Here is an 11,852-nt window from a genome sequence, read left to right as displayed (position 1 = left end):
GTGGCGCACCGTACTTCAACCCTCGCAAACCGAGGGTTAATTTCCAGAGGGCCAGCAAAAGGAGATTCTCCCCCCACAGATGAAGGGCTCACCTGACCTGCAGAAGAAGGAGTCTGCCCTGCAGATGATGGTCCAGGCTGAGCTGCTGTGGATGTACTGGCTCGTCTTTCTGAAGAGTTACCTCCAAAAAGATGACCATGTGTCCTTCTGTGTACTTCCTGGAGGTGTCTCTTCATGGTGTGATTCCCAAAGGAATACTTCCTGTTAGGATTACCTCTAGAAAGTACACGCTTACACAGCTTGCAAGTAACTAAGGGTGCATTCACCTTTTGCTGGCCTTCTGGAAAAGTAAAATACTCCCAAACGTAAGAAGGCTTTACTTTCCTCGCTCTCTGCCTCAAGACAGTGCTGCTGGTGCTAGCCTCACTCTCAGAAGAGCTCTGCTGTTCTGCCATCGTATCCCAAAGACAAACCAGCTCCTTCTCCCAAGGGATCACAAGCAGAAATGAGGGGAATGGGTGTGGTGTAGGAGAGTTCTAGAACTGAAAGTAGTTTCAACCAATCAAAAGTTGTGTTTCAAGATCACATGACCTACCGTACGCTTACGGTACGCTTACGGTACGCTTACGGCAAAAAGTACGCGTGCGCGTAAAAAAGACACGCGCTTGCGCGCATGCGCATAACAGTCATTTCCCGGCACTTCCGCGTAACGTGCGCGTGTTGCGTAAGCGCGCACGCGTCCCACGCGCAGTACGCGCGGCTACGCAAAGTACGTAACTATACGCAAGCAGCGTAGATAGATTACGGGCGTTGCGTAAACCGTACGCTTACCGTGAGCTTACGGTACGCGTACTATAAAAAAAAAAAAAAAAAAAAAAAAAAAAACTGGAAATAAATTTTACATGTTTATTTTAAAAAATATATATAAAAAAAATATTTAAGGATTTTAAAAATTTAAGCATAGTCTTTATAAAAGATAAGAAAATTAAATTAAAAATATGTTTGAAAAAAATGAAGAATAAAAAAAAAAATAGCATATAAAAAACCTTGCAAATTCACTGAAAAAACCATGGGTTTCACACACGTTATATTTAGGAATTAGCATTTAAAAAACCTTGCAAATTCACTGAAAAAACCATGGGTTTCACACACGTTATAGTTAGGAATTAGCATTTAAAAAACCTTAGAAATTCACTGAAAAAACCATAGGTTTCACACACGTTATAGTTAGGAATTAGCATTTAAAAAACCTTAGAAATTCAGTGAAAAAACCATAGGTTTCACACATGTTATAGTTAGCTGGACATTTTACTCGTAAAAAACCAATGAAATTGCCCCGTTATAGTTAGTTCAGCTAACTATAACTCGCGCGCCCGCAATGCACTGCTGATGACGTCACATATTACATCACTCATGACATGGTCAGTGACATCACTCATGACATCACTGATGACATCTCAAATGACATCACTGATGACATCACTGATGACATCATCCTTGTGATAGAGTGGCAGACCTCCTCTCACCTTAATATAAGCTTTGATACACACATTCAAAAATAGAGACTAAAAATTTCAAAACAATGGACATACCAATACCAGTTACAACAACCTCTTCAGTAATTCTAAGATCCACATACACATCCACTCATTCACCAACAGTCCTATACAGTCACTCATACATGTACTCACTCATCATATGTACTCATACATCTATACATCCTGTTACACAATGCCACTCATCCATAGAGTTACTCACACACATAGTCACTCATGCTAATAAAGAATAAAACATACATTTACTTGCATATACAGTAATACACACACCACCATACTTACTTCTACGGAAACTTACACATACTTAGTCTTTTAAACAATCACTTATAGAAACACATACTTATTCATACAGGAACTCTTTCAATCTCTCCCTCTCACATATACTCACATATATACACCAATAGTCACATATACTAGTTAAAAACATATGTAGTTACTCCTGAAGACACTATTGAGACAGTCATTCACTCACTAACACACCCATACACACACTCATCCACCCATACAGTCCTGCACACATGCTGTCTTCAACACATACAAACAGTGAGTCACTCATTCATGCATCTATGCACTACGTAATACCCCCCACCGTACCATACAGACACTCAGACTGATACTCAAAAAAACAACTAATAACCTATATAGACACCCATGTAGCTACTCACCAACCCATGCAGCCACTTATACACAAAGTGAGAGATACACTTAATCAGTCAGTAACACAATCAATTTTTCAAAAACAAATCATCCATTTAGACACTTATATACCCATTTATTCTTCCATCGACCTTGAGATACACATATATAAAACATATTTATTTTTCTGAAAAACACACATTCACTGGATGATGTCATCAGTGATGTCATCAGTGATGTCATTTGAGATGTCATCAGTGATGTCATGAGTGATGTCACTGACCATGTCATGAGTGATGTAATATGTGACGTCATCAGCAGTGCATTGCGGGCGCGCGAGTTATAGTTAGCTGAACTAACTATAACGGGGCAATTTCATTGGTTTTTTACGAGTAAAATGTCCAGCTAACTATAACATGTGTGAAACCTATGGTTTTTTCACTGAATTTCTAAGGTTTTTTAAATGCTAATTCCTAACTATAACGTGTGTGAAACCTATGGTTTTTTCAGTGAATATATATATATATATATATATATATATATATATATATATATATATATATATATATATATATATATATATATATATATATATATATATATATTACCTACTGGCGGTCGCCAGTAGGTAGTTATAGTTAGGACCCCTTTTACATAGGAAATCCGCAACATTCTATTTTGAATAACTTTGGCCCCGGTCGACGAATCCTCGCGAATTTCTCAAAATAGGTGGGGCGCTACGCTCCTCTCCTACCCTGAAAGTCTCGGGGGGATCCGTCAAGCGGGGGCTGAGATAAAAGGGGGGTCCCAAAACGCGTTTTTCCCATGCATTTTTCCATAGGACCTTTAGAACGAGCTACAGCCCGAACGGCTGAACAGAATTACTCGAAATTTGGCAGAGAGGTAGTCCCTAGGTCAAGGAAGTGCCTTTTGTAGGTTTGGTGTAAATCTGTTCAGTAGATTCTGAGAAAATAGCCTTTAAATCAATATATATATCTGAGCCCGCTTACGGTACGCTTACCGTACGCTTACCGTACGCGTACGGTGGCGTGCGCGAGCGCGATTCTGATTGGCTCTTAGATCTTAGTAAACATTCGAATCGGCCGAAACCAGGAAGCGGCGGCCGCCATTTTGTGTATTTCACTCTGAAAAAAAGAGTGAAAACAAGAAAAGGGGGCAAAGAGGAGAGTTACAGACCCCCTTACATTTGTGAGGGGGTCAAAGAAGGACTGTAAAGTACAAAAAAAACATTTATTGTTTTTTAAAAAAATCACGGGGTACGCGTACGTTGAGCTTACGGTAAGCGTACGGAAGAAAAATTGCGTGCGCGAGCGAGATTCTGATTGGCCCTTAGATCTTAGTAAACATTCGAATCGGCCGAAACCAGGAAGCGGCGGCCGCCATTTTGTGTATTTCACTCTGAAAAAAAAGAGTGAAAACAAGAAAAGGGGGCAATGAGAAGAGTTACAGACCCCCTAACATTTGTAAGGGGGTCAAAGAAGGACAGAAAAGTACAAAAAAAACATTTATTGATTTTTTAAAAAATCACGGGGTACGCGTACGGTAAGCGTACGGTAAAAAAAAATAAAAATAAAAAAATGAAATGCAGAATTAAGAGTTTAGATATTAGGGAGCTCTAAAAAGAGCTGTTGTGTTTATGAAGTCATTTTTTTAGTGGTACCTACAAGTAAGTACCGATGCAGAGTCTAAGGTTCAAAAGGAAGACTCTGTTCCCTTCATCATTGAAGTGCACACCATCTCCTCTATAAATGTCTTGCATGTCATAACGCAAGTTGTTGTGGTAAATGGCACCCATACCATAGTCACGGAGGAAAGCAGAAACAGATTTGTTGACGTGCTTTCTTGCTTTGTCAATCTGCGGACAGAAATGATTGGACCAGTTCCATTTTTGCCTTTGGCATATGTTGGAAAACACAAAGGCAGTTTTAGGGAAAAGTGAAAACAGTTGTGTAAAGGTGTCCTTCATAAGCATTTCCAGACCTACCCCAGTCAAAGTGCCTAGGTCATTGCCACCACAGTGCACTATTATGAGGTCAGGGTGTTGGATTTGCATGAAGGATTTCACCAATGGCATCAATTGGTGCCACTTTAACCCTCTCTGACCAATCCATTTAATGTCTACATTTGGCAAAGCAAGGTCTCTCACCATATCTGTTTTCTCTGCATACTTTTCACTCCAGAAGACATAGCTGTGCCCTACAATCCACACTGTGAACATCTTCAAAGGAGAACTGGATGCACTCAGGAGGTGTCTTTCAGTAGAATGGCAATATGAAAAGAAAGACAGTTTGGAAATGGAGGCATACATATTTTTTTCAAAACAAAAAGAACTGATTGGCTGTTTCATACCATTCTAGAATAAAAACTAGGCTGTATGTGTAAATTAATAGAAGCATGTTTTGTATGGGTACAAAAAAATGTGTAACCAAAGAACAGTACTATGGATTTGCTGTTAGGTTTGAAAAGTCAAGCACTCTTGCTCTGTGGAATTGAAACATTGTGTGGCGAACTTCTGACCTAACTCCACACAGCAGTGTTCCATGAGCTGTTGCTATGGTAGCAGGCAGAAGTCAAGTTGGGGGAAGGGTACTAGGCAGAAGTCAAGTTGGGGGCAGGGTACTTTTGGAAAAGGGTTGGTTTTCAACCAATAGAAATGTGTGATTACATTTGAAAAAAAGGGGGAAGCACTGAGATTTGAAACTTATATGTATATGTGTGGAAAAATAGAGGGAAAGTTTGCCATTATCTGGTTCTGCTGAGAGGAGAGAGGTGAACACAACAGAGATCCTGGCTCTGATAATCTGCTGTTTGAGTGCCACATTTCTTTCACAACTAACTAATTTTAAAGGTGAGTTTAGAGTTTGAGAGGGGATGTATATGGTAAATTAAGAAATGAATAATAGAAAAGCAATTCTTTTTGTTGAAGTTGTGTTTATTATTTTCTGTTTTGGGAGAAATTTAAATGTGAGGAACATGTAAAATAATATGGACTATGTTTTCACGATAAATTAAGGTGTACTGGAAAAAAAAAGAATAGTTTAAGGGTTTGAGGTTGGACTCAGTAATGCAAATACATTCAGCATCACTAAGGCTGGTTGCCCTTGCTGGAATGTAGGCAGCCACCCAGGTTACACATGGTGGTGGTCTGAAAAAGCAGTTTGGACATGTGCATTTAAGAAAATCAAAAAAGTGGTTTCATAATGTGTCAGTCTGTAAAAGTGATTTTCACTTGCCAAAAAAAGAGCAGTAAGTGTGCTTTCGTTTTGGGACTAATGTGAAAACATGACTCTGTGTGCAAAGAGGAATTATAGGCAGAGATTTATTGCGGTTTGCTCTGGTGATTTCACAGTTGCATTAGTAGGAAAAAAGGGGAGCCATTTTTTGGTGCAGAAGCAGACTCTTAGCACACACCCAGCTGCTTTCCATGTATAACAGTCACTCCCCGACACTTCCGCGTAACGTGCGCGTGTAGCGTACACGCGTACGCGTCCCACGCGGAGTACGCGCGGCTACGCAAATTGCGTAACTATACGCAAGCAGCGTAGAAAAATTACGGACGTTACGTGAACCGTACGCTTACCGTGAGCTTACGGTACGCGTACTAAAAAAATAATAAAAAAATAGAAAAAAAGTACTGCTAATAAATTTTACATGTTTATTTTAAAAAATATATTAAAAAAAACATATTAAAGAATTTTAAAAATTTAATCATAGTCTTTATAAAAGGTAAGAAAATTAAAATAAAAATATGTTAGAAAAAATAGAAGAAAAAAAAAAAAATTAGCATTTAAAAAACCTTGCAAATTCACTGAAAAAACCATGGGTTTCACACACGTTATAGTTAGGACTTAGCATTTAAAAAACCTTAGAAATTCAGTGAAAAAACCATAGGTTTCACACACGTTATAGTTAGGAATTAGCATTTAAAAAACCTTAGAAATTCAGTGAAAAAAACCATAGGTTTCACACATGTTATAGTTAGCTGGACATTTTACTCGTAAAAAACCATTGAAATTGCCCCGTTATAGTTAGTTCAGCTAACTATAACTCGCGCGCCCGCAATGCACTGCTGATGACGTCACATATTACATCACTCATGACATGGTCAGTGACATCACTCATGACATCACTGATGACATCTCAAATGACATCACTGATGACATCATCCTTGTGATAGAGTGGCAGACCTCCTCTCACCCTAATATAACCTTTGATACACACATACAAAAATAGAGACTAAAATTTACAAAAGAATGGACATACCAATAACAGTTACAACAACCTCTTCAGTAATTCTAAGATCCACATACACATCCATTCATTCACCAACAGTTCAATACAGTCACTCATACATGTACTCACTTATCATATGTACTCATACACCTATACATCCTGTTACACAATGCCACTTATCCATAGAGCTACTCACACACATAGTCACCCATGCTAATAAAGAATAAAACATACATTTACTTGCATATACAGTTATTCACACACCACCACACTTACTTCTACGGAAACTTACACATACTTAGTCTTTTAAACAATCACTTATAGAAACACATACTTATTCATACAGGAACTCTTCCAATGTCTCACTCTCACATATACTCACTTATTTACACCAATAGTCACATATACTAGTTTAAAACATATGTAGTTACTCATAAAGACACTATTGAGACAGTCATTCACTCACTAACACACCCATACACACACTCATCCACCCATGCAGTCCTGCACACATGCTCTGATCAACACATACAAACAGTGAGTCAATCATTCATGCACCTATGCACTACGTAATACCCCCCACCGAACCATGCAGACACTCAGACTGATACTCAAAAAACCAACTAATATCCTATATAGACACCCATGTAGATACTCACCAACCCATGCAGCCACTTATACACAAAGTGAGAGACTGATACAGATATTTATATATTTAAACATTACTCACTAAGCCATGTATTCACTATGATACACTTAATCAGTCAGTTACACAATCAATTTTTCAATAAGAAATCATCCATTTAGACAGTAATATACCCATTTATTCTTTCATCGACCTTGAGATATACATATATAAAACATATTTAATTTTCAGAAAAACACACATTCACTGGATGATGTCATCAGTGATGTCATTTGAGATGTCATCAGTGATGTCATGAGTGATGTCACTGACCATGTCATGAGTGATGTAATATGTGACGTCATCAGCAGTGCATTGCGGGCGCGCGAGTTATAGTTAGCTGAACTAACTATAACGGGGCAATTTCAATGGTTTTTTACGAGTAAAATGTCCAGCTAACTATAACATGTGTGAAACCTATGGTTTTTTTCACTGAATTTCTAAGGTTTTTTAAATGCTAATTCCTAACTATAACGTGTGTGAAACCTATGGTTTTTTCACTGAATTTCTAAGGTTTTTTAAATGCTAAGTCCTAACTATAACGTGTGTGAAACCCATGGTTTTTTCAGTGAATATATATATATATATATGTATGTATATATATATATCTATATATATATATATTCAATGAAAAAACCATAGGTTTCACACACGTTATAGTTAGGAATTAGCATTTAAAAAACCTTGCAAATTCACTTAAAAAACCATAGGTTTCACACATGTTATAGTTAGCTGGACATTTCCCTCGTAAAAAACCATTGAAATTCCCCCGTTATAGTTTGCGCAGGCAACTATAACTCACGCGACCGCAATCCTCTGCTGATGACGTCAGATATTACATCACTGTATTTAGACACCTATTTACCCATGTCTTCTTCCATTAATCTTTAGCTATACATATATTACAAATATTTTTTTTTCTGAAAGACACATATGTCATCAGTGATGTAATATCTGACGTGGGCGTGTACCAAAGTGTCTTCTGGAAGTTGAAGTTCTGCAAAAAATAAAATCCCAAGTGGGTGTTGCTGGCATCCAGGAATTTTTAAACAATCCCCAGCAGTGAGTACATTGAAACTGCAAGTCCCGAAAACACTGCCCATCTAAGCCGACAAACAGGGAACCTCACCGCTCTATCGGCAACCTCGTTACAAAGTTTCCATCGATCTGCATCTCCTCGCAGCAGTGCGGTCTCGCGACTGAGCCCAGCCGCTATGTATGAAAAGAAAGGGTTGCCCTGCTTGAGACCGCACACACGGTGAGTAACCACTTTATTGAAGACTTGGCAGGTTATACAGGCTCACAGCACAAATCCTCTCTTGGAAGCCTGACGCGTTTCGAACATCCTTGTTCTTAATCATAGGCACATCCCAAGCGGAGCCGCCACAGTGTTGCAGAACAGTTATTTGAATTCACCAACATCCCGCCCACATGGGCGTGTACCAAAGTGTCTTCTGGAAGTTGAAGTTCTGCAAAAAATAAAATCCCAAGTGGGTGTTGCTGGCATCCAGGAATTTTAAAACAATCCCCAGCAGTGAGTACATTGAAACTGCAAGTCCCGAAAACACTGCCCATCTAAGCCGACAAACAGGGAACCTCACCGCTCTATCGGCAACCTCGTTACAAAGTTTCCGTCGATCTGCATCTCCTCGCAGCAGTGCGGTCTCGCGACTGAGCCCAGCTGCTATGTATGAAAAGAAAGGGTTGCCCTGCTTGAGACCGCACACACGGTGAGTAACCACTTTATTGAAGACTTGGCAGGTTATGCAGGCTCACAGCACAAATCCTCTCTTGGAAGCCTGACGCGTTTCGAACATCCTTGTTCTTAATCATAGGCACATCCCAAGCGGAGCCGCCACAGTGTTGCAGAACAGTTATTTGAATTCACCAACATCCCGCCCACATGGGCGTGTACCAAAGTGTCTTCTGGAAGTTGAAGTTCTGCAAAAAATAAAATCCCAAGTGGGTGTTGCTGGCATCCAGGAATTTTAAAACAATCCCCAGCAGTGAGTACATTGAAACTGCAAGTCCCGAAAACACTGCCCATCTAAGCTGACAAACAGGGAACCTCACCGCTCTATCGGCAACCTCGTTACAAAGTTTCCGTCGATCTGCATCTCCTCGCAGCAGTGCGGTCTCGCGACTGAGCCCAGCCGCTATGTATGAAAAGAAAGGGTTGCCCTGCTTGGGACCGCACACACGGTGAGTAACCACTTTATTGAAGACTTGGCAGGTTATACAGGCTCACAGCACAAATACTCTCTTGGAAGCCTGACGCGTTTCGAACATCCTTGTTCTTAATCATAGGCACATCCCAAGCGGAGCCGCCACAGTGTTGCAGAACAGTTATTTGAATTCACCAACATCCCGCCCACATGGGCGTGTACCAAAGTGTCTTCTGGAAGTTGAAGTTCTGCAAAAAATAAAATCCCAAGTGGGTGTTGCTGGCATCCAGGAATTTTAAAACAATCCCCAGCAGTGAGTACATTGAAACTGCAAGTCCCGAAAACACTGCCCATCTAAGCCGACAACCAGGGAACCTCACCGCTCTATCGGCAACCTCGTTACAAAGTTTCCGTCGATCTGCATCTCCTCGCAGCAGTGCGGTCTCGCGACTGAGCCCAGCTGCTATGTATGAAAAGAAAGGGTTGCCCTGCTTGAGACCGCACACACGGTGAGTAACCACTTTATTGAAGACTTGGCAGGTTATGCAGGCTCACAGCACAAATCCTCTCTTGGAAGCCTGACGCGTTTCGAACATCCTTGTTCTTAATCATAGGCACATCCCAAGCGGAGCCGCCACAGTGTTGCAGAACAGTTATTTGAATTCACCAACATCCCGCCCACATGGGCGTGTACCAAAGTGTCTTCTGGAAGTTGAAGTTCTGCAAAAAATAAAATCCCAAGTGGGTGTTGCTGGCATCCAGGAATTTTAAAACAATCCCTAGCAGTGAGTACATTGAAACTGCAAGTCCCGAAAACACTGTCCACCTAAGCCGACAAACAGGGAACCTCACCGCTCTATCGGCAACCTCGTTACACAGTTTCCGTCGATCTGCATCTCCTCACAGCAGTGCGGTCTCGCGACTGAGCCCAGCCGCTATGTATGAAAAGAAAGGGTTGCCCTGCTTGAGACCGCACACACGGCGAGTAACCACTTTATTGAAGACTTGGCATGTTATACAGGCTCACAGCACAAATCCTCTCTTGGAAGCCTGACTCGTTTCGAACATCCTTGTTCTTAATCATAGGCACATCCCAAGCGGAGCCGCCACAGTGTTGCAGAACAGTTATTTGAATTCACCAACATCCTGCCCACATGGGCGTGTACCAAAGTGTCTTCTGGAAGTTGAAGTTCGAAACGCGTCAGGCTTCCAAGAGAGGATTTGTGCTGTGTACCTGTATAACCTGCCAAGTCTTCAATAAAGTGGTTACTCACCGTGTGTGCGGTCTCAAGCAGGGCAACCCTTTCTTTTCATATATATATCTATATATATATCTCCACTGGAAAAAAACATAGGTTTCACGGACGTTATTGTTAGAAATTAGCATTTAAAAAACCTTAGAAATTCACTGAAAAAACCACAGGTTTCAGGGACGTTATAGTTAGTTGGACATTTCACTCATACAAAACCAGAGAAATTTGGTCGTTATAGTTCTTTCAGCTAACTATAACTCGTGCCCCCGCAATGCACTGCTGATGACGTCACATATCACATCACTCATGACATGGTCAGTGACATCACTGATGACATCACTGATGACATCTCAAATGACATCACTGATGACATAACTTATTACATCATCCACGTGAAAATCTGATGCACCTCCTCACACCCTAATATAACTTTTGATACACCCACTGTAAAATACAGACTACCATTTTTGAAACCATAGACACACCAATACCAGTTACTAGACACGCACTCACTGATTCCCAGGTCTACACACACATCCACTCATTCACCCATACAATTACTCATACATGCAGTCACTTATCAAAACAACACTATCATATGCACTCATACACCTATAGACACTCACACAACACCACTCATCCTGAGTTACTCACATACCTAGTCAGCCATGCAAAGAATCAATCACACTTCCATTTAATCACCTATAGAGTTATACACACACCACATCACTTATTCATACAGATACTAATGCATTCTTACTCTCTTATACAATCACTTATACAAGTACACACTTATCCGTACAGCCACTCTCACAATCACTGACTCTCACGTATAGTCATTTATATACTCCAACTCTCACATACACTGCCTTTTACATATTTAGTTACTTGGAGATGTTCCACTGAGGCATCCATTCACTCACCAACACACCCATACACACACTCCCCCACCCATACAGCTGTTTCCACATGCACCCTTGAACCCATACACCCAGTAAATCCACCACTCACACATCTAGGCACATAGTCACATACCTCCTACCACCCACACACACACTCAGGCACCCATACAAATACCCAGGCAACCAATCGATAACCCATATAGAGACACATTTAATCACTCACTTATACAGTCAGTCACGCACCTACTAAATCCTCCATCCAGACAGTTATACACCCACTCATTCTTCAATACACTTTGGCATATATATATAAAACATATTTAAACTTTATAGAAACACACAGTCACTGGATGATGTCATCAGTGATGTCATCAGTGATGTCATTTGAGATGTCATCAGTG

Source organism: Triturus cristatus, chromosome 1_1, assembly GCF_964204655.1.
Source record: "Triturus cristatus chromosome 1_1, aTriCri1.1, whole genome shotgun sequence".
NCBI lineage: Eukaryota > Metazoa > Chordata > Amphibia > Caudata > Salamandridae > Triturus > Triturus cristatus.
This window is presented reverse-complemented; position numbering follows the sequence as displayed.